This window comes from Botryllus schlosseri, chromosome 12 (assembly GCF_051294905.1).
Source record: "Botryllus schlosseri isolate E-star chromosome 12, Bs_hap1, whole genome shotgun sequence".
Classification (NCBI taxonomy): Eukaryota; Metazoa; Chordata; class Ascidiacea; order Stolidobranchia; family Styelidae; genus Botryllus; species Botryllus schlosseri.
In genome coordinates, this window is record NC_137247.1 from 24,396,206 (window position 1) to 24,421,808 (window position 25,603).

General features: G+C 39.5%; 1 protein-coding gene and 1 long non-coding RNA gene across 2 annotated transcripts in view; one reads left to right on the plus strand and one right to left on the minus strand.

The window, feature by feature from the left end:
• Positions 1–25,603, minus strand: part of LOC145452069 (tyrosine--tRNA ligase, cytoplasmic-like) — a 539,006-nt gene that overhangs the window by 490,275 nt on the left and 23,128 nt on the right. The gene's annotated exons all lie outside the window — the stretch shown is intronic.
• On the plus strand, positions 21,732–23,378 carry LOC145452653 (uncharacterized). The gene is made up of 3 exons (XR_013919464.1): positions 21,732–21,901; positions 22,425–22,767; positions 22,830–23,378. It is a non-coding gene; the product is annotated as an uncharacterized LOC145452653 (long non-coding RNA).

Here is a 25,603-nt window from a genome sequence, read left to right on the forward strand (position 1 = left end):
TCCACCCTTAGTAGGTTTATAGCATTCCTCTGACATCTTCTTTCCATAATTTTTTTGTTGCAAGAATATGAAGTGAGAATCGGCAGTACGTGTGAGAGTATCAACCATACGCTACATGACATCTACCTCGATGTCTGATCTTCTTAACAGCTTTCATGACCACACTGAAACACCCAAATCCAGGATCTAGTGCTGGATTCACCGCTATAGGATGATTATGGGTGATTATGATATTTGATCCATATATAAGCTTGTGAGTTATTCACCGTATAGTATTGGAATTCGGATACAAGTGAATCATGTATTCAAATAAGACGCAAGGTGATCATATCTATAAAAAAGAGAAACCTAATGAGTGAAAGTGAGTGTAATATCTCATCTAAAAATGAATGTCACATACACCCACATTGTCGAAAAATAGGCTAACTTGCCCCCAGGCAGTTGTAAATTCAAAACTTCTAAAATATAAAACGTGCATGTTAATTCAAATTCAGGCATATCGCAACAACTGATTATATAGGAAGAACAACAAGCATTTAATTTACATCACATATAAGCAATCGTGGGTCAGATAAGTCCCAAAGATACCCTTTGCAGGAATGGCAAATCCTATCAAGATGAACATGCGATACTTGGCAAGACTGGGGATAATCACCGATCTGGATAAATGCATTGCATTCTTAAGGAAACACCGTCTGCTGGCCTCCAGAATGGATTGTCAAAGATGTGGAAGTATAATGACCGAAGAAAGGACTTCTAGTACAGCCGACGGAATTCGGTGGCGATGTCAAGACTCAAAATGTCGTACAACGACCTCTATCCGCAAGAATTCATTTTTGAGAAGAGCAATTTGGGGCTCATCCAACTGGTTTTACTGACGTATTATTGGGCTGCAAGGACTCCGCAACGGCGGATCTCGTTTGAGGCAGAAATTTCAAAAAGAGCTATAGTCGATTGGGCGAATTTCTTGCGAGAAATATGTTCTGCAGACCTCATAGATAGGAAGGGGCCTATCGGCGGACCAAATAGCGAACTTGCAGCGGATGAATCGGTGGTCGCTCGTCGAAAGGCCGGTAACCGACAAGGACGTCCAGTGAAAGCAGTGTGGATATACGGGGCCGTAGATCTCGTCACTAAAGAAGCGTTTGTAGAATTGGTCCCGGAGTCAGGTAGAACAACGGAAAATCTGAAAGAGATAACATTACGCAATGTGAAAGCAGGTACAACAATCAGAACCGATGCTTTCTCTTCATATCTTTCTCTCACTGACTGGGGAGGAATGGGGTATAAGCACAAGGTGATAAATCATTCGTTATTTTACGTACACCCGACCTCAGGGCTTCATACTCAACATATTGAGAGTTTTTGGAATCAGGTGAAATCCCTATTAAGGCTACAAAATGGAGTCAGAAGAGGCAATCTCGCCAGTTTTCTGGACCAATTTCTCTGGGGAAGAATGTACCCAAAAGAGGATCATTTTATGCGCATACTTGAGGCAATAGCGAATAATCCAAAATACTATATGGGAAGTGAAGTTTGAAACCTCCCTGATGCCAGTCAACTAACGTTTAACATCAAGAATAGACCCTACAAAACATTGAGTTACTTGAAACCAAATTATAAAAAAAAAAATTTTATTATTATATTTTACAGAAATTGTAATATAATAATAGAAAGTCCTATTTTTAATTGAATGAACTTGCCAGCTGTGCCTATCAGTGAAGAATGGAATTCATTTCTGTTATTGGTAATCACTACATTAATGTTCTTTATGCAATTATTTTATTGTATATTTGGACTGAAGAGACGACGAGAGTATACTGCAGTATCAGTATAGTTAACGTTTCGATCACAGATATGCCCTCAGGATATGAAGACAGTTTCATGAACGCATCGATCACGAATCTGCCCTCAGGCTATGAAGACCGTGCTGGAACGATAAACCAGGCCCAATTCGGTCGGCTACCTAGAAAATTACCAAGAGACTGGGCCAGGCTGAATTCGTCGGGTTGGGAACATATTTCACTTTCACTTTGTTGGCAAATTAAGAATGTGACTCATAATTTTACAAATCCGGGCCTATTTTTCTCGTCGACATTTGGATATGTCAAAGCCGAAAAGATCACATTGCAAGAATACTTATATCCAACTGGTAGATACTGGAATAATGTTGATGAATTCGAACGTACCTGTGTTTGTAGGCGTGAAAAGGCATACATCACTCCTGATCTCAATCTTAAAGCCCTGGAATCAGAAATTGTTTACATTAGACCGGCAGGTCACAATTTCAGATTGGCATGGCGCTTTTCTGAAACATCAAGAAACATTCGAGATTGGAACCCCCTTGCCTTGTTTCAGATAGCAATTATGAAGTACAAACTGAAAGCCTTGAAAATGTTTGCTAGTTATTCGAGTATCAGAATCAATTGTATAACTGAAACGGTTGCAACCGAAGAAGTAATGAGACAGAGAAACATATACAATGACAGTTCTACCGGCATGGTGGACTGTGTCCGCTTACTGCAATTTTTACGATGTACTATCTGTACGGTCGTTGGTCTGGTAGTAAGTTTCGAGCCACACGCAAGCAAGATAATACTGCAAGAAGAAGACTCGACAAGGAACCTTCATGTCTCACTGAACAAAGAAATGGATTTCGCACCTGGATTACGCAACTATCACCCTTCAGCTCCCGTATGGTTAAGTGCCATGGCAGGCGATAAGCCAACATTGCCAAAAAACATGATATGGGTCTATCCGAGCTTCGTTAATAAATATGGGATCGAGTATCGGGATGGACCTACACCAACGAAGATAGCAGGAGTTCTGCCAATATACCTACAATACCCTTCCATGTTGGAGCAGGATCAATCGTGTATCAGAAGAATTCTAGGCAATAGAGCTATCTGCAATAATCCTGTTGGAAGTTTGAATATGAAATTGGCGTTTTGGGATCAGATAAAATACGATTCACAATCCAATGAGAGAAGGTATCCCGGGAAACCATTTGAAATTTTAGGAGGGAAGAAGACTGGATTGGAACAAAGCGACTCCACGCTACCAGGAAGAACTAGAAAAAAGCGTCTCTTTTTTAGTTTGTTTATTTTATCGTTCTCTGCAATTTTAACATTGGCCGTAACTTCAAACCTTCAAGGAGTCCTGAACCAAAACCTGGACGACCTTACCGCTCAGATGAACGCACGATTCACAAAAATCGAAAATGATTTGAAGACGGTAGCAGACGGATTAAATGACCTCTCACTTATTGGAATTGCACGCGCCCAAAAATTGAACCAAGTCATTATGACCAATATGCGTCGAAACGCTGCAACCGAGGAAAGATTTAAAACTATTACAAATATGATTTGGACAAATCGTAATATGATTATTGCTCAAATAGACAGTTACTTGTCTACAATCCAAACAGTACAGGAAATGACACTTACAGAGTTGAGTTTGAATCAATTAGTTATGGAGCAATTGCGAAATCTAACTGCAAGACCAATATTCGACAAAAATAAGGCTTACGCTGTACGAATAAAATCGGGAATTTTGAGCCTCCGAGAAATTGCTGAAAAAATCATCGAACTAAAAGATGAGTATGTGAACATCTCCCAAAACCAAGCTTTAGAATTACAGAGTACACGAAGAGAGTTGCAAAAAATCGACAATCAAGCTGAAATCGAAATAACACGCTGGTAAGAAGATTTGAACAATAGTATTTTTGTGAATACCTCAAATTTCACGAACAGCAATATAAGTTTCCGCCATCTTGACCAGATAATTGGGGAGGAATTCTTTGACGACGTTGGAACCGCAGTCGAAACCTTGGCAAATGGTACTTCGACAATTTTACAGAGTGTCGCGAACGGAGCTAAAACTGTAATCACAGAAGGAGTACACGGAATAACTTCTATCCTGGGAGCAGGGACACAAGCTTTGTTTGGTGACATTGGAAGTATAGTCTTGCCCATAGTGGGAGTGATTGCAGCCATAGGCATATTGATTTGCATGATCAAAATCTATCCAGTAATATTCCCGAACAAAAAGAGGATCCATCGTGAAATTCAAGGAAGAAACAATAGATCTGAAATGACCACGTATACCGCAATTCTTGCTCCAATGTATCATCGAAGATAAAAGTTGGAAACAAAAGGTAAAATGGAATATTTCAATTAACTGATACCCCTACTATATTTAGATTTAAGCCTAAAGTGTATTGTTAACCGACAATCGTGAAATCATGAAGATAAAGATCTTCCGGGAGTTGATAATTGGAATCATGTGGATTCTAATCAATTTGAGTCAAGGTAAAAAGGTATCTCTATTTGAAATGTCACTAATAAAATTGCACGATTTAAATGTTTCACGTTGGATGCTGTATAATGAGAGTCAAGTTATACTACATGCCCCATTACATAGGTTATTTGAACTAGATGCACCAACTACTTCTGATTATGGTCACATTGAAATGATTACAGGACATAGCAGTCAATTTGGAACAGTCAAAACCTTTGGTCAGACGCTGCAAAATAATCTTGGTAGGAGAAATCAACATAACACCTATTGGGAGGATCCTTTAACCTTTGAGCAAACCTGTATTTGCCGGAGAAGGATTCACTATATTGAACCACCCCTGGCATATGCAAATTTGGATAGAAAGATCAGATACGTAAGAGCAGACAAATTTAATGCGCGTTTCATTTTTCGTTGGGCTGAAAATAATATCACCTTACCAATATCAAATCCCCGAAATTCACACACTCCGGTAATGACAGTTTACAAATATCTAATTATAAATTTGCTCTTGGATTATCGAGTGGTGATTGCCAATTGTATAAAAATATGGCATCCTGAAAAATTCGAAACCAGCATCTCAATGCGTAATTTCTATGTCTGTACAACTGGAGATCAAAGATTGACAAAATGTTACGCTTGCCAATTTAAGGGAGAAAACCCAGTCATGAATATTGTGGATACTGGAATATTCATACAAGAACAAGACGGTACGATCAATGATTTTGTAACAAGGAACGACACTGACAGTGCTTTAGACTCTAGCGTACTATACGCTGCCTCAGAAAATAAGTGGCCCTCAGGCCATTTTAACAGAGTGGCGTCAAATCGTATATATTGGATTAAAGCTAGCCCGAATATATTTACCGAACTTATAGTAGAGGACGGTGACAACTGTTTTCGTGATGGACCAAATATTAGACAAGCCGGAAGTATACCTATCAAAGAAACTACACCATCTATGATGGCAAATGACCCAAATTGCCATCGTCGTGTACTGGGAAAAGCAAAATGTAATAAACCTATGGGTGGAGTTGAGGCCAAACTTATGCTTGGAAATCACATGACGTATGACCCTTCACTAAATAAACAACAATTTGTAAATGTTCATGGCGGCTTTTTGATGAAGAACAGAGGATTCCGCATTCCTGAATCATTTGGACATAATAACCAGACCTTCCTTTCGGTATGGAGACATGAAAGTACGGATAGAATTGGCCAAATATTACGTGAAAGTTTGTTTCAAGCACGAGAAAGGGTAGTTACCATTTTCGCTAATATATCCAGACCAATTAACATGATTAGATCTACATTAAGAGCAATGATGTCTCGCGAACGAAATTTTCCAAGAACGATAAATATATTATCGAACAAAATCTCCAGACTAAAGATGGGACTGTTGTCGACAGAAGTTTCACGATTAAACAAAGCATTCAGTCAGATGACTGCAGCCATGATGCTATTAAGAGCAAGTATGCGACAGATAGAGCTGTTTGATATAAGAATTTGTTATAAAGCTAGCTTTCAAAATGGAAGTTTAATTTATGTCCCTTTTGCCTATAAGGAAGCTGTGCCCCGAGGCGATTCGCTAACAACTAGCATACCAGAAACAGATATGACTACATTGAGAAATAGCGATAGTATACCATCTCAAATGACATCATCAGTTGTGACAAACATCACGGATAATATAAGAATTGGCACATATACAGTAGTAGAGGCAACATTAAGGACGAAGGTATTGACATCGTCTCTATCGACACCGACTGTTACAATATTGAAATCATCAAACATTACTATTCGGAGAAATCAGACCTACGACGTCACTAGGCCCGAGGCCCTACCATCACAAATACCAACACAGGTAACCTTGTCCGAATATCCAACTAATTCACCGACTACAAGAGTAACTGATCAACACCTGCACATGCCAACAGCAGCATCAGATACGACTATCTTTTCTCAGCGAAATTTAAATTATTTCAATACCACAACACCATCAAAACTATCTACACCATCAATAATACTTCCATATGAGGTAAGTACACGAAAGGTAAGCATTCTTATCACAGGTGTATTTAATACTACGACACAAGCAATGAAGAATACAGATATAATCACAAGAAATGCCACATTCACCCGATCTACAACACATACAACACCGATGTCAATCATGATGGCCGTTACTGCATCATCAAAAGACGACCCAAGTTTTAGTGCAAACGCCACAAACTACGAAGAGGACTCAACTAAAGTACCACAAATCGGTAAGTGGACTGTAACAACAAATGGAAATGTATCGTTTAGATCAGTGGTTCTTAACCTTGCCCACAGCGCCCCCCAGGGGGCGCTGGCGACTTTGAAGGGGGGCGGAAGCGCTCAGGGGGCGATATGGGGGGCGCTGGGCTCAGGGGGGCGGTATGGGGGGCGCTGGAGAAAAATGGCTTTGGAGTAGATGATTTGGTGATAGGACTTATCCTTAATGAGTATTCAGGGCAAATTAACACCGAAAACTTCGCTACATATAGCCATCAAAATACATATAGGTTTGATTGTCCATGGGCGCCTAAATGACTGACACCGAATGTTCCTGTCTTGGCAATCTGAACCCCAGAAGACGAATTCCATCTGGCAGGGAAAAATTATATGTCAGTGAGGAAATACCAATCTGAAATTGGTGCGTCTTTTAGTTTAGTACGATTGGGCGACAGGGATATTCCTGTTGGGCGATATCCCCGTTGAGCGATTCTATATTTTTTGATATTGCAGACAGGGGGTCACGAAATAACATCATGCAACGAAGTCATACCAACGGGCTCGCCCGCCCGAACATGTTTAATTATTAGTAACGGGCCCTACAGTTTTCAAGAAACCTCACAATGTTCGCGTCAAGTTTTGATGAGTCTACGCACAGTCAACAACTCACTGCGCTGACCCTTGGATAACAGTGCGTAACGACTAAAAAAAGGTAATGACTTCGGATTTGTTGTGCGCAACGTAGATTTCCTGTGCGCAGAGACCGTGTCAGCACTGCGCACGTGCGCAGCTTAGAGGGAGCATTGCACCTCACTCAGCTCTACCGGTAAATGTGTTTACATGAGCAGAGAGAGGATAAAAATTGATCTCAATTTACATGCAATTCCCGATGATATCGACCAATTTAATCATTAATTAGTGAAATTTTTCGCGCGTAGCGCGACTAGGCGAGCATAGCTGCCTCAGTAAATGGACACCCAATGTAGATACCTAAGAGGCTATCAGTCAATAGCGGACAGCCTAATAGAGGTCTGGGAGTGAAGTCTCCCGGAAGTTGGGTTTATCACCCGATGGGGGCCCTGGGGACCAACGTTTTTTGTTTGGAGGGGGGCTGACGAAGTGCTGTTACGGCCCTGGTAACGAATAATTGTACCTGCGGGCACGCCCGAATATGTTTAATTATCAATTACGTGCCCTTTATTTTCCTATACAACAGCTCACTCAGTGCTACTGGTAAATCTGATTACGTGGGCTGAGAGGATAAAAAGTTTATAGCGAGTTATATATGTAATTACCACCTTTCCATTCATGCATTATAGAAAATTTGGTACCTAGGGCGACCAGGCCACACAAACTTTGCTGACCATCAAAATCACGATATGGGGCTCGTGGGGGCGAAGCCCTCAGAGGTTCAGTTTATCACGCTATGGGTGCGCAAGGCAATCGTTTTTAGGGGTTTGACGAAGTGCTATTACGGCCCTCCCTCTTACTCATTGTCTTTATTACATTCCTTACAATATGAAGTTGGGGGGCGCTGGAGCACGATAATTTTTGAAAGGGGGCGCTGGAAGAAAAAAGGTTAAGAACCACTGGTTTAGATCAACAAAAGAACCAAAGATAAATTCGTCAACTGAAGAGCCTGGTTTACTCTTGCCCATGTCAAACTTATTAAACACGTCGGAAGAAATACAACAAACTTCAACAACCCCAGTGGGAGAACACAGCTCAGTTGCAGAAACCATTACCCAAGAAGATATGCGAGGTAACAACGTCTCGACGCAAACTGACTCGAGTCATACAAACAGATTACAATCAAGTGCTCCAACGTTCATAACAAAACACGCAAGTACAGTAGAAATTTCAATTACGTCTCACAAGATTGTAATGAATAATTCTAACAGGTCGGTCAAAGACAACATAAGTATTATTGCCACGCCTGATTCTAGTAGACATAGGGTTGGAAAAGGATCCTGGGAACATACCACCATTTTGGCTAATAGCACGAATCAAAATCCGATTATGACGGAAGAAATAACATTTAGGTCAACAAGCCAACCATTGATGCCAGTTAAAAGAGTTGAAATCGGACTCACGACTGATAGTAGAAGTACTAATTTCAGTGGACAGAGTTCCATGCACGTTACGAGGTATAGTACTGAAGAAAAATTGAACACTACTTACAATACTACGTCCTTAGCGCCATATACCACGCAAGCTACAGCAAAAACTGGTGAAAAGACCGAACCAACTACGAGAAATCTGGTAACCCACGTGAATATTACATGGGAAAATAGCACGTTAGCACCAAATAGATCAACATGGGACACCACTAACTTAAATTCAAGCTGGATGGCATCGCCAAGTGATAATGATGAAAAATTCAATTGGACTCTAGAACTTTACAAATTATCCGCCTTGGAAAGGAATTTTTCATTGGAAATAGATTCATACATCATTTTCAGAACTCACGTTAAGCGTATCAAGGAACTTGCAAATGAAAATCTCTCTGGCATTGTAAGCGCTGGAATTATCATAGCAATAATCACTGGAATAATGATATATCTAGTACGAAAATTCTGCAGTCAAAAGAAACAATACAATATGCGTGCTCAACGTAGAATTGTTAAACGTAATGTGAGACATGAGTTGAAAAGGAAAATCCTAGAAGAATTGCAGAATAACTCAGAAATTATGGCATTAAATCATGAAGTGAATGAATTAATCGCATAATGATTTATGTTCAGACTATTATTCACTGAGATATGAAGCATGGAAACTTGACTAACTATGTAATACTAGTGCAAACGGACTGACACGCCCAAGGCTATGAAGTCGTGATAAGTTGTAAACAAAAGGCTTATTACTGTACTGAGGAAAAGATGATTTCTTATTCCCGCAATGCAGTAAAAAACCATGCTAGCCCGGGGCTATAGCAAGACATTACTAAAACTACACTGGAAACTTGGCATGGAAAATGAGGAAGATACACTTACCTTTTTATATGTGAAACGTGACCTCAAGACTATCGCATAAATCCAATGTCTTTCGTAAAACTGATGATATACCCCAATATAGACTGGAGCCCGTCGCCCCTGTAATAAAGTAGATTTAACTTTCGAGATTGGAATGACAGTGACAGTATATTTTACAATGAATATATGTGTAAACTTAAGTAACGGGTCATCAAAACAGATATCAATTCTCCAATGCTATCCCAAACCCTTTCCTTTCCAGGTTATCGCTTCTTTTCTAGACATGAGCTACATCAGATTGCTGTGAAATGACACAGTAACATTTACATACATTGGGTCAAATGTAAATAATTATGAAAACCATTTAGTATCTCATTTTTTTGTTTCATTATACGGTAATTCATTTCTTTCGTTATATTTTGGTGAAATGAAAATGTTGACATGAAGAAAATCACAGCAACATTGTTATAATCAGATAAATATACCTAAAAATTCACAAAACCCTCAAAAACCAAAAAATATTTTGTTTTAGTCTATAGAGGTGAGTTTAATTTTTGAAGCTTTCAATTTTGCTGCTAAATTGCAATGATATCATTTTGGGTGTTCTTATTGTTATAAAATACAAAAAAAATACATATATTACAAAGAGTCTTAAAATTCAGATTCAACAAAAAAAGGTGTTCCGCAAAAATATGTAGATTTAGATTTGTGACGATAGAAGATTCCAAAATTTTGTACATAAGGAATATTATTTCTAGACAGCACAGGCTGACATTTATACAACCTCGTTGTAATATAGTGTATCCAGAACCCAAGTAATCAAAGGAAATTTCTGGATAAGTATGAGGTAAGTATAATTTACTGTTTTTTATCAAAGTTTCGAGACCATATTTAGTAGGAATATGGATAATCTCCTATAAACTGCAAAACCAGGGCAGGCTAATCCATACGAAGCCAAGTAGAATAAGATACATGCCATTGTGCAAGCAATAGTTGTCCCTATAATAATAACTAAAACTGGCCCTTTATTTTATAACTAATAAGAAATACGACACAATTGGACCAAACATGAGTAGTTTATGCGATATTCCAATTACGAGATAGGTAGTAAATGTATATAAATTCACGCATCGCCATAATGTAGACACAATCTAGTCGTTAATGGAATGAATGTTGGGACACATTATACAATTCTGGGATCAATTGTAGGTATGTTTTAATAAATTATAGGATTGTGAGTAGGTAGAATAACTCGGCACAGAATCAATAATATTCCTAAGTCGGACGGCAGCATATTTTCCTTTAGTAACCCTGAAAAAGAAAGTAGAAGTATTATGTTATGTTGTGTTATACAATAATCAGTTATCAGTTCAATTTAATTTAAGAACAGGGCCAAATGCTAATGAAATCAGAGAGTTCTATGACTAATTATAACATAATTACAAGTACCTGGTTCAATCAAAGTCCTTCATTGTGTAGTGAGAACTTGGCTGCATGATCATGTTGAATTGGTCCCTAAGATCTCTTGAAAGATTGATTTGGTTGTTAATACAAGGAAAAGGGAAGTTCAAAACATTATTTACAAAATTTAACGTCTATCCTAGAAACAGGTTCAGGAATACAGATTAATTTATCACTTACTAAAAGGTTAAGCCTGGCTATTATTGAGGAATACTGCCGCCCCAAAATACCCGATAAACAAGGGAGTCAAGAACTACATATTTTAAATGAAAGTAACTACTGAACCCTATAACTCAATCGGTATGGCTGAACACCAATTGCCATTACATCATGGAACTGGCCAAATTTTCCCAATTTCCATACAAATGAAGCTGTAATGCACCCAACACTATTGAAATGTGTTACTAGGCATCCCAGAGATAGTGGAAGGCTTGACAAATGAGTTTTCCCAACTAGTTACTAAAATGACATATTCGCTTGTTCAAGTAGGCATAGAATTTGACATGGAATATTACTGGTACGATTTAAAATGAAGCGCCAAACGATTATGAAATTCTGCATTCTGAATGACAGATCGTGAGTGCAAACCAACATTATTCAAAGATATAATCTCTAAAATGTATGAACTAAGTAATGTCACGTTGAAAATAGATCTAACACAACGAAAAATGTTGTTATGCGGGAATGAAAGAGTTGAACATACTGGTTCGGCAAGAAAATTGACCTATGAAGTAATGTGCACACTACGTAATGCAAATGAAAACTAACCTTGTGTTGAATGATGCCTGGGCGATGTCTCGCGGTATCTCGCTGTGTCTCCTGGTACCGTCTGGTGCCGTGATGTAACCTAAAATGACGGAAGTAATATGAAACTAATTATCTGATATACATCTCACAACATTTTGCAAAATAAGGCGTAACCATCCGAGGAATGTCAAAATATAGTTGACATAAACAAGTCTAGATTTTTTTTCCTAAATATTTCAGAATAAATATGTACATCCCACTCAAGATAAAGCATTCATTCGGTGACTAGCATATCCTTCAATCTGGAGGTCAGATACTCATGAAATATATTTAAGATAGAACAAAATAGTTGATGTAATGAAATATTACTAGACAGGTAGTACGTAGATATATATACTTACCGATTTTTAAACTCAGGTGAAGTGGTTGATATAGACTAATATAACTGAAAGATAGAAAGTAGAAAGAGTTAATTATAAAAGGGATAATAGAAGGACAAGATTCAGGCCTTGCAAGTGACTATCAAGCATTATTATGTATTATTGATGTTGCATCATATGTTATTTACATAGTGTGTTTTTTGATTTGCACAATGTGAAGCCTTTACATGTAGTAAAATGTTGCTTTTGATTCTAGATTGTTTAGTGTGAAATTGATGCATTGTAAACTCTCATTGTAAAGATTATGGCAACTCCATCAGAGCTACCAGCAACATCACAAACTTCTGTCATTACACTTGAAGATGGGAAGCCTGAACTACCGGAAATTGATTCCGATGATGATTTCCCTCTAGACAATGATTACAGAGTTAAGATTGAAATGGAGTGTGGATGCAATGCATTTTGTAATCTCTTCTTCTGTCGCGGACCTCTACTGAAAGGAAAAGGAAGATCGAGATTTTGTGCCCTAAGTTTGACAACCTTGCTAACAGGCCTTGTCAACAACATGCACAGATACAGTGGTGAATTGGTAGAAAGAATGGCGTTCAGATTGAATTCACGAATCAGAGAATGGACTCAACAACGGGCTGTTTGTAACAGAAGAAACAAGCTCAATATAATCAACTACCAGTTCATTGTCGGTGGAATCGAAATAGATATCGACCATTATATAACACGATTTGCAAGAAAACACCTACTAAGACAAGACATAATCCCATCCCTCAAAGGTGGATACAGCAAGAGGGATTGGAATGAGATGAACATTGATGTGTGGGAAAGAACTAATTGCCCAGTTTTTCTCGAAAGGGAGGAAGATATATTCCATGCCTTCTCGATTTGTGACGAGATATGGAGAAGACTGCCAACGGCCTTCCCAATGTTCAAAGGCTTAAAGTCGTTCTTGTGTGAACCTGTGAAGGACGTGAACTGGCAGAAAGCAGCTGTCGAGCAAATAAGAAGAGATGCCATTGTATTCATCTACTATCCCAATCTTATCATTGAATCTCTAGCAACAGGCGACTGTTTTTACAATGTGGAGGAACTCCGACCGGAGGCGGAAAATGTGTACAAAAACAGGTACCTGTGGCATGTAAAAATTGGGAAACTAAGATCATTATTGATCCGATATGATGAGAAGAATAAGAATAAGGAATAAGGAGCTGATGTTGCTGAATAATCTGAGAACTGGAGAGTTGCTATATGAAACTGTTTATTTCTGGAGTTATCCATTTACCTGTAATCTGATAAGTACTGCAATTATTGGTGTGAGTACAATCTTATTCTATTGACTGAACATAATTCCCCCATAAGCTGTCTGGTCCTAGGAATCTGATTGCAAAATACGGATATAATTGCCGTTGATATCAGATTAAACAAAACATAAATAACACTTAAATCACACTATATAATGGCCTCAACATTTAACAGAATAAACTAAATGATCAGATACAATATTCAAATCCTAATTGTCCTTTCTGCCGACTAACTGGAATCTCTGACTATTTGTCGCTAGGCAAACCTGTTCGCCAAAAATCGATATCATGGGTTATGAGCAACCACTATTGTCGCCATTGAGTGTTTCGAACGAGTGACGTATTTTGAATTGAAACGAAATCTGACATGCCTTTAGGCATTATAGTCAAGGGCGTGAAAGATGCTTTAAAATTTAACTAAAGATGTGCATCGTCGTATTGGTGATTGCTGAATTATTATATACAAAGTATAAAATATAGTTAACTAGAATGGACGTCAAGTGTTATAACTGGCAACATTATTACATGTCAGGATCCTTCGATCTAACAGAAGCGAAGTTACAAATTCGCTTTAAATTGAGAAATTTTTGCTCTGAGAGGCGGTAACATACAAATATTTGAAAAAGGCTTAATACAACTATATATTGAATATAGGGATTAAAATGGGAAAATGCTCTATGAAAAATAGAACCCGAATTAGTAGTACTGAATTAGCACAAATAACATCTGTAAGCCAGGTACAAGGGACTACATTTCCCAAATGTATTATGTACAATGATGACGCGATACCGCTCGAATATTTGTTATACTGATACGTTCGTACCGCTCTGAATCATTCACTTAAATGGCGCCAGTCAGTGAAGCTGTTGCTATGGTTTTGAGAAATAACTGATATGTGCTTTTCGAAAGGTTCGAGTGTATATTGCATTATGAAGGTAAACTGCATCTGAAATTGACTGACAGACGATTCAAATCGATACTAGAGCGTTATGAGTGTAATTTGGTTTATAAATTGTGCATGACAGACGTGAATGGAAAAATTTGTATTATGAATTGAAGATTTTTATAAATGTGCAACATTTATAGTTGAAATTATTGTTTATTAGAACTGTTTAACAGTTAAAGAACGCAATAATCATTGGAGTATTTGGTTGTATTAAGGGAAATGTGTATTCTAGCAATATCTAAGCCCTGGACCGCATATGGTCATTGGTGACTGGAGCACTGTGTGAAGATTGAACATCTGGAAGTTTGCAAGAAAGAAAAGAACCTGGAATAAAGGTTTCAAGACTGATATCTACTGAAGGTCATTGACTGTAAGAATCAGTGATATCATTGATCCCTGAACATATTGTTCCACACAATTGGTGGCCAGTACGGATTCTTCAACTTCCATTTGCGTTATCACACATGTGCTGCAGAGAAATACATTGCAGACAGATCTTCACGAGGTGTATTTTAGCGGCCATCTCGACACTCATGCTCAGCTGGATTGTGGTACAAATATGCTGGTTTTCAAAAGGTGAACACCTATCCTCGAACTCGACCAATATTTCCACTGAAGCCGGTGCTTATTTTAAAATATAAAACCAGTGACGAAGAAGGTCAATATTTCGCAATGAAGAAAATTTTTTCAAGAAAGCCCAAACCTACCTCTACCGACGCTCAACAACTACATGACAATATTGCATTAATGAAAGACACTTTCAAACGTCATCAAGATGTAGAAATGAAACGGAGTCAGTTGAAACTTGCAGTAAAACAACAAGCAGAATTATTCAACGACATGAAAAATTTAATTCCTAAAACCACAAAAGAACTGGAATCGGCCAGTCGTGACGTCAAGACCGCTCAAGCCGACCTATCAATGATAAAACGCCAAACTGAAAGGGCATCCATGAAGATTAAACCCCAGACGTTAAATGAAGTTCTTTCGGCGGAATTTGATTTGGGAAAAGCACATCAGAAAACGTTATCCGGCGCCAGTCCAGCGACATTAGCGGCCACAGTGGAGGTTATATCACCGCCTGCACCAAACTTGGAGTTGACTAGTCAACAACCCATGCCACCAGCATATGCAGTGACCAGACAGCAAATGCTAACAGGCGAAAAGGGAAGTCACAGCGATGTTTTTGCTCAAAAAATAGCCCCACTAATTCCGCAAAGATTAGCACCAACAAATTCCAAGCAGACAAAAACTTATAAAAAAATATACCCCCGTTTGGATGGTAGAATGGACACCCAGTGTTATGTGACAGGGGTAGAAGGTGTGGATACAATCCCTAACAACCTTATAATCCGTGGGTCATTTTTACCCCAGCAAGACCCAGAAATCGAGCCGAGAATCCTGGCTTCACAGCGGACTCAATTAATCCCACCGCCACTTTTTTCGCCTAATGTGAGACACGAACAAGGCCGTTTAGTAGTACCTTCCCCTGAGAGACGTGGAGTGCCGTGGTACCTGCCAGAAGAGGTTCAAAATGATGATTTGGGGAGGTCCGATGACTCAGATGCTGCGGCATCTAATATTTCTGAACCACTGCCATACAGGAACAAGCGGATTATGCCGATGTCAGAGATGATCTCTGTTATGAAATCGGCTGGGTCAACACCGTTGTTGCCTTGGGTAGAGGATAATCTCCGCATCCTAGACCACAAGAACGGAAATAGCCTTATCGATCGAGTCCTGGCTAACGCGATGCAGGCCAAATTGATCGAAGCTGGCCGTCGGGAAGATGCAGAAATACTAGCAGACATGTTTTCAGTTCCGAATCCTCAATGGGATAAGATCTTGAGCGATTTAGCCATAGCCCTACCAACGTTTGGTATTGGAACTGAAAGGGTCATAGCTAAGTTTGCTAAAGACTACGACTGGAACACACAAGGCCCTATGTTAAAAATCAACAAAGTCTTGCGCGAGATAGGTATTGCCGAAGACGAACCTATAAAACAGAGTGACGATGGACTTAAATTATTCCGCGTATTACGATCAAAATTACCATCTTCACTGAGGTACCTTATGCACGGGTGGGAAACGCTAAGCTATTCGGACTTTTTACTAGCACTCCAGAGAATTTGGAATTCTGAGCTCCTGGATGCAAACATAGCAAATTCAACAAACAGACATGACAGACCTATGGCTTCATATGCCATCAGCCCATCAACACCGCAGGCATCAGCGTTGCCAGACATCCACATCTATAATATGACACCACCCACGTCATCGTACCCAGCAATGGGACAGCCAAACGAAACACCAGCAGCCAGTATTGTACAACCACGTCGAAATCCTGAGCGTGCAGCGCGACGTCTTCAACGTAATTTCATACTGCCTGACAACGTCGACGGGAATATCGGCCGAGCAAACAAACGCCCGCAGACCACGGCTCCGTCTCAGCAACCTCTGACTGCGACACAAGATTCAGGAAACACGACAGACAACCGAGATCTCACTCCAAGAAACGCCGAGGCCGCTAGAGAAATCGCTCTTTCGAACGGTAACGAATTTAGATTTCTTGCAAACCCAAATATTTTTGCACCACTGGGCCTATATACTCAACCAGAAAATGGACAATCGTTGGCAGTCTGCTATTTATGCCGGAGCGTAGGACATCTGTCTCGCGATTGTATTGCAAAGGCGGTACTGTGGCTAAATAACCTAGTACTAGGTCGAGATCCACATGGGAATTATGAAATTCGAGAAAGATTGAGACCCCTGCCTGCTAAATTGTTTCAGCAAACAACTGATAATTGGAAACCATTTTTAAGTGGTAACAATGCGCTGCGTAAAAAAATACTGACAATCGAAGAACTAGATCGTTACTTTTACTCACAAGGCTCACCTGGTTTAGTGAAGCGAGTCCAATTAGTTACTGACTATTTTGAGGAAAGACCACCCAAAAGGAATCCTTTGCACTGGCGCGATAGAAACCTAACTTTCGCACCTCCAACAATGTCCACAATCCCTGAATATTGTGCAGAAAATAATGCAGCATGGTCACGAGCGCAGAATTTGAATTTTCAAGCCCCAGACTGGACACAACAGGAGTTGCGACATAGCATACATCGACAGAAAAACTAATAAGGCAAATTAACTCTCCGACATTAATTTTGCCAGAATTACGGTTATCATCTCAACTGGAAAATGTAAATACTGATAATTTACCTATGGTAGTGAGTTACAATATGCACCTTAATGATAGCCAGTCGGAATTTTTGGATTCATTTGGTAAAGAATTATTGTATTTCGTTGACACAAATGTTGGTTCCAAGTTCCTTGTAGATAGTGGCTCAATTCCAAACCTCATTACAAAGGCTTCTGTCAAAAAATTTTATCCGGACTGCTGGGATAAAAAAATACCACTTAACTTAGCCTTACGAGGCATTGGTGGTGTGTCGAGAATTAATTCATTGGTACATATTAACATTGACGGATTGTTAATTCCATTTGCCACCGGTACTGGGGTGCCCATCGATATTATTGGATTCAGATGGATGATGAAAATTAATGATTTGCCATCCATAACAACTGAGCTACTAAATCCAGCGGAAGTTAATGATTATTTAACCTCAGTCATTTGGCCAAACCACGTGGATGGAAAAAATTCGGATTGTAAAACGTGTAGCGCACTTTGTACTTGCAAGCCAACGTGTGCTGCGCGGTCACTAGAAGCTATGTGCTCATCGGTTGAACCAGTTAAGATGACTTCAAATAATTTTTGTCGTGACGACACAAGAAATTTGAGCATAGCTGACAATGTTTTGAATGCTACAGAACATGTAGGGCCGGAGACGACATATGAGATGCAAACGTCTTCGCAAAAAGAACTAATCACTAACAGTCAAAAAAACGCGAAATCGGCGTCAAGTTCTTCGATTATGGAGAGACAGGCAGGCATGTCTTGTCCCCATGGTGACAAAGGTAGACAGTCATCAGTTCGCCCTCTAGTGATAAACGCCCGAAATAAGGTATGGCCGCATGGTGGCAAGCCGGTAACGACATATGTTCTGAAAAATGGCACAGATCATGGAGTACGTATTGAGCTAGATAATTTGTGTCAAATTGCAAGGGATTTGGCAAAAACTCCGTATGAACCACCAGACCATAATGCACCAGAAAATTCATTGATTGATGAGGCCAAATGGAAGAGTGTATATGAGCCATTCGCACACATTTTGTCAGATTTACGTGGTAATTTGGCAAAACCTCAAGCTTTAACTCATTGCTGCCAAGTGGAATTGAAAGATGAATCAACTCCCCCCTTCGTATCGGCACCATACAATCTAAAAGCGAAGGTTCAAATGGATGCTCTGAATGAGGCAATTGATAACCTAATTGATCTTCAAGTCATTGAGCCCGGTATATCAGATTGGCGTACTCCTGTCTTCGTAGTACCCCAAAAAGTGAACTCGGACCAACTGAAAGAGCCAAATTGGCAGCAAAAGTTTCGCATTGTTTCAAATATTACAGCTCTGAACGCAGCTGTTAAGCGGATTGACGTCTATCTACCGTTAATTCCTGACATCAGACAACTGGCTCATGGTAGACCCGTCTTATCTTTATTGGATTTAAAAAAAGCATTTTACCATGTAGAAATACATGAAGATTCAAAGCACTATTTTGGCATAGCGGTAAAGGGTAAATCCTTGCGGTGGCGTAGGATGGTGATGGGTTTCATTAATTCGCCCTCGATTTTCCAGCAAACCATGAATACTGACATTGTTGAACCAGTTACAGAAAATTATCGCAAGCACATGACGTCCAAGGGTTGCATGAATGAAGCAAAGGCTAACCCCATTAGCGTATACATTGACGACATATTTCTTTGTACAAAAACTGTGGCTGATCATATTGTCCTGTTACAAATACTGTTTGAGCAGCTTGCAAAAATGCGATTAACCTTGTCCATCAACAAATGCTTCATTGGCAAGAAAAAGATTAATTTGCTCGGGGCTACAATCACTGGGGAACAAGTAGAAGTACAACCGGAACGATTGCGAGCACTTAAAATGCTCGCTCCACCACGAAATATATTTGAGCTGCGAGGGTGCATTGGCGCGCTGAGATATATATCTGACCATTTGCCAGACCTAAGTTTGAAATTGGGTCGATTCGATGCTCTTACCGGGAACGTGCCTTCTACCAGAGCAAAATTCACTCCGCTCTTGTGGACACAGGAACTACTGAATGATTTTATAGCAATTAAAAAACTTTTGGGTAACTCAAAAATCCTGTATCATCTTAACCCTGACCTGCCTATTTATATCGAAACAGATGCTTCAAATGTTGGATTCGGTGCGGTTGTATTTCAAACAGAAATTGGAATGCAAGCACCTTTCAAAACGGTCTGTCCTATAGCATTCTATAGCCAGAAGTGGAATTCACAGAGCGCGCGCGATTACCACCCCTGTTTGAAAGAACTTAAAGCCCTGCGAAATACGGTCGAAAAATTTGAACCCATATTACGCGGAAGTCCATTTGCGATCATCACTGACAACGCTGGGGTGTTCGGCCTTTTGCAACGCATGATGAATGGTGCAAAAAATCCAAGTCCTGAGTTGCTGATTAGACGCTGGCTTGGTTATCTGTCGAGTTTTCCGATAACCAAAATAATTCAGCTCAGCACACGCGAGGTTTTTACCTCAGATGGTTTGTCACGATCATTTTTGTTCGAGATGGCAGCGGCGCCATCAGAAGGCTGGCCCATATATGCTTCAGGACTAAATGATCATGACGGTGAAACTCTGTCAAAACATGAAAAGGACTCGATTAGCCGAATACTGATGCATCATTGCCGACATGAAAAATGTTCGCTTGCTGTCAAGGGAATGCACCCCTGGGGCGAACTACAGGAAATTGTGAAACAAAAAATGACATTTTCGCCTGCAATTCCACAATTGAAAGATATAATGAAAGACAATGGCCGAGCGATCATTAACAGTGAATCTTTAGGCGCCTCGCATGGGCACTCAATTGGCCAGCTACCTGTATATACCGAGTACACAGGGTCCGATGAGTGGTATCATTTGACAACTGACAAGAGACTTAATGATATTCTGAAGACCGAATTACGAGCAATGAAAAGACAATACATACACCTTTCAAAGAAAAAACACCAAAACTCTCGCGAGAAAAAAAGAATAATTGCTTTGCAAGCGGGTATTCTGCGCAAACTGGGCTATAAGTTATTGCAGACCGCCAACCCGGAAGTAATCCTGTGCGATGGACCAATTCCGCCAGCGTTATTCAAGGTAGTTACTTGAATTAACAGAAAAAAGGGAAGGGGGGGAGAAATGATTTACGATACGATAAGCATTCCATTTGCGAGGTGATATAGAAATAACATTGAAATAATAAAAATTAATCATTCAAAAGGAGGTTATTTTCTGTAAAGTATGTTGTATGACTGGAGAGACAAATTGGAACGCAATATTGAAGAAATAATTTGACTTGCCCTGAGGGAGTCATTTTAAAATCTAACATCACGTCATTGAAACCTCGGAATAAATCTAATCTGTCAAAAGAAAAAGGCATTTGGGCGGAAGAAAATACTGTAAACAGATGACATGCCTTGAGGGCTATATATATCATAGATTGACATGCCAATAAGTTAAAGAAACAACCAAAAAGCGGAACACCTCGAAGACTTCTCTGAGCCATCTAAGTAAAATGTTTCACGTGTAGTCTGATCATGTTTCACCGGTAACCCCTTTTCAAAATGTTTTCCGGAGTAATGAGTTAGGGTGAAAAAATAAATAGATCCCAAATCCACAGTAAAAAGTGTATAATCAATCCCAAAACTGACCAAAAGGTATAACTTTCTGTTTACCAGGACTTGTCGTGTCAGTTACACGACGTCATTTCATGGTTGAATGATTTCGTTTCCGTTTTATGGCTTTTCTATTTGTAAATTAAATTACGACCAAACTATTGAGTATTCGCAATTTTTATTATTTTATCCATGTTCCTAACCACATAATGTACGAAATAAGGGAAAGTCTTTTTGAAGATGCAGTTGACCTTTAAATCAGTGTGATTTAAATCAGGTTTTTTTCTTGATTTTTGATTTTAATTTCACCATTTTGATTTTAATGATTTTTTTGATTTTTTCGAATTTTCTGACGAGATGCGTGAATTTGGTTCATTATCGGACAATCATGTGCGTTTTATATAAACCGGACGTAATATTTCGTCACCGGCACCGTTATGGTTCAGCTATTTGACAGACAGGCGGGGAAAAGAGCAAAGAGCGGTAGCCAATCAATATGTGTTTTTGCTGTGGATAGTTAGTTGTCTACGAGTCTACGACATGCTGCTGCTATTTCTGAGGCACTCGTGCGAGACCGAAAAGGAAGCACAATCCGGAGTCTCTATCGAAAGATTCCCTAATCTCTGATGCCTAAGCGTTGCAAAAATCAGTTTGCAGTTATTGCGGACTGGAGCGATGGGCCAACTAGCTGTGGAATGTGAACACAAGTAAGATACCATGTCATTATGTGTGATTCATATTTATGTAGCTGCTTGAATACTGTTTATGGATTGAAATAGAAATGAATCTGTGTGTACCGTAAACAGGAACGCATACCGTAAAACACCATGTCCCTAGATTTATCAGAACACGCGCCTAACGTTCGGTGAAAATCTTACCCTTGACTCATCCCCTCAAGCTCGATGCTGAAGCCATAAAAGGCCATAACTTTGCCATTGGCAAACATGTATTGGGCAATCCCGCTTGTATATGTTAATTGAAAATATGGTAGCTCGTAAGATTGCCATTTACGTTTAATTTTACTTCAGAAAAAGACAGACAATACGGCACTTGGTTTTTGACTTGAACATGCATGCTGTGCTCAGAACAAGCAAGCTCCAATTACATAAGAATAACTGTAAGCAATGATAGCCACATCAAAACATATAGAAAGAAAAGATTTAGACCAGTGGTTTCAAAACTTTTTTTGACTAATCGCATGTCTGAATTAAAAATCTTGCATTTTTGCAGCCATCTCTGGAGAATACCTGTGCTGCCCTTCTGTTATCAAGTTGGATGTGGCTCAAGCTCGAGATTAAAAAGACTATTGCTCTTTGTGCGGACAATAAAGTCTAATGTTGTCAAAGATGCAGCTACAAGAGCATTAACTCATGTCGGGGACCATCATTTAGTTTCATGGATTCTAGATCCTCGAGTTAGAGGATGTAGCTTGGACAATGGACATTAATCGCAAAAGAGTTGTTCGAGACCTGGCAAAATGAATATTTTCAAAGATGGAACCAAAATGCAATGATTAGTCTGCTGGTAACCTATAATCGAACAATGAATTGGATTGATTATGATTGCAAAGTTGGTGAGTATAATTGTGTACACTCCACACACACTGAATGTCCCTTATCTTCCCTAGATTTTTAGGAATTTTCGATGCAGAATCGAGTATCTCGGTACCATATTTAATTCATCAGCCAGCATTATTCTGGATGGATCATGCCGGTGTTCTCCAAAGCTTTCAAGACTCGCCTTTCGTCCGTTGCACATGCTGCATCTTGCGAGGGGCATCAGGCATGTGCAGCCGCAACTGCAAACAAGAGTCGTGATTGCCTGCCACAGGCAAATCTTGAAGTGATGCTGCGAGTGAAAGATCACTTCATGGACTATGCTACTAACAAAGCAGATGAAGAGTTCAGGAAGATCAACAGTTTGCTAGCAGAGACCAATCCATCAATCAAGATGAAGATGCAACTATAATGGATGGTCCCGAGATAAATCAACATGTTCCTCGCTACTAGAACAGATCAGTAATGATTCCAACGACCCATCATTACCACATAGGTTAAACGTTTTCAGCTATGTGGGTGATGATTCACAGCCCCATATTATAAAAGTTTAAGCGTTATCCTTCATCACCTTGATTGACAGTGTCGTCATTCATCGCATTTTCTTTTATTCGTGTTGTCGTTGTTATTATGAGTAAAAAAATCATGATTTGAATTAATTATTCGATTAAAATCGATTTTAATCAGAGGCAAAATAATTTAAACCGGAACCCTACACGCGCGTCCAAATATCATATGATCGACCGAAAAGATCATCGATCTATCAAATATCCCGGACCTGATGTGTGGAACAGTATTCCGCCGGCCTTTCGACAGTCGACGAGCATGCTGTCCACATTCAAGTCGAAATACAAGCAATTACTACTAAATAAATACAGACCATCCTCAAGATTACCGGACAACGACTGACCTATCGATTTCCATGACATGCCGCCCTGTTTCTTGTCGTTTTCTTTTTCTATACTATCTTTTCTACTTTCATTCAGTGTGCATGCCTTATTTTTACATCGCCTAGGCCAAGGTGGGTGTCTGATTCCATAGACTACTCCAAGTCGCTTCGGCATCTTCCTGTCTTTTCATAGTATCGCCTTTTTGTGGTGTATTGAACTGATAAAATTGCTAATAAACCGATGATTATGATGACATAGAAATTCAGGGACAGGGAATTTTCATCATGTTTAACGCGGAATGAGTATGGCTGATTATAAGATTCCTAAGATTATGAAACACTCGAAACATTCCAGATAGGCAAATTTTTACAAACAATTCCAACGAAACAAAGTCAGAAACAACGGATGAAGATTTTCTGACGCAGGCGGTATAATGACACAATGGCCTGACCATTTATATCCACTTTATTCGTAACGGCTGGAACAACCCACCACTGTAACATTGCTCCCAGTCTTCCCCTATATTTGGAGTTTCAATTTTCACGGGGACATATATCTGAATTTTCATTCGAATTTTGATATTTCAATGTTAAAAGTAGTGTAGGTAACAAAATTTATATTTTGATTTCCAGTAGAAAAAAGTTGGATTTGGAATTATGATTTTTGCGCGGACTGCATGCAAAATAAGGTCAGTCACATGCAAAATAAGGTCAGTCGCGACATGCAGAATAAGGTCAGTCACATGCAAAATAAGGTCAGTCATATGCAAAATAAGGTTAGTCACATGCAAAATAAGGTCAGTCACATGCAAAATAAGGTCAGCCGCATGCAAAATAAGGTCAGTCGCGACATGCAAAATAAGGTCAGTCACATGCAAAATAAGGTCAGTCACATGCAAAATAAGGTCAGTCGCAACCAGACATGGGGTGATTACTTCATGAATGTAATCGATTGCGATTACGATTACTTCTGAATCACGCGATTACGATTACGATTACGATTACAGCAAAATCGGGAAGTAGTCGATTACGATTACGATTACATTTGAAAACTAATCACGATTACTCACGATTACATTTATTTTGCATGGTAGTAGTTATATTGGAAGACAATACATGGGTTGCGCTGGAAAGGCCCAATGATATAACAACTGTCTTTAAAAACGATGGGACATTTCCTTGTTACGTCATAATGTACCCATAGCCCATTTTATAGAGGACGGTTTATCGCACCCAATGATTTGCATTCTTGCCATGTCCATGACTGCCGCACCCCCAATTCCCCAATAGGGTGGGGAGTGTGGTTGGAGGGGACTCAAAAGTATTTTGTAAACCAACATAAATTATAGAGTATTTTCGAGAGATTTCATTAACTTCGAATTTCTCTTTGAGCTTTGCGATTTAAATGTCTCTAGATAACTTGATTTCGAAATATATATACGTCTCCCCATCAAGAAATAAAGCATGCATATTGCATAATTCATAGATATAGGCATTTAGGTGCCAGTCAATACCGCTCCTCGACACATCAAAAGACTTATGCAGTTTCGGCCAACATGAGACTTCACGAAGTGTGCTATTAAAAAGACATTGGCCAAAACTTAGCGTATGTGTCCATTTGTTAGTAGCCGCGCCGAGTGGGCGTGACTAGCAGTCCATTCCTTCCAATCCGAGCCCACGATGCAAATGCCACCCGGGCACCCACGGAGCATTAGTTAGACATGGCAATTTGTGTGTGCGTCTCACGCAAGTTTTTCTGTTAGTCTGTTGTTCGGGCCACTACTTTTGGCTATATATCAGACCGGAGGTCACGAATTAACAACATACAATACATTAATTATTGCAATATACCAGATGTTATGATTATGAATTACGCCCCCCCCCCGCTCTTCAGGTAAATCTGACCTTAGGGCGCTGAGATAGGATTAAAAACTCAATATAATGCAATTACCAATACTATTGAC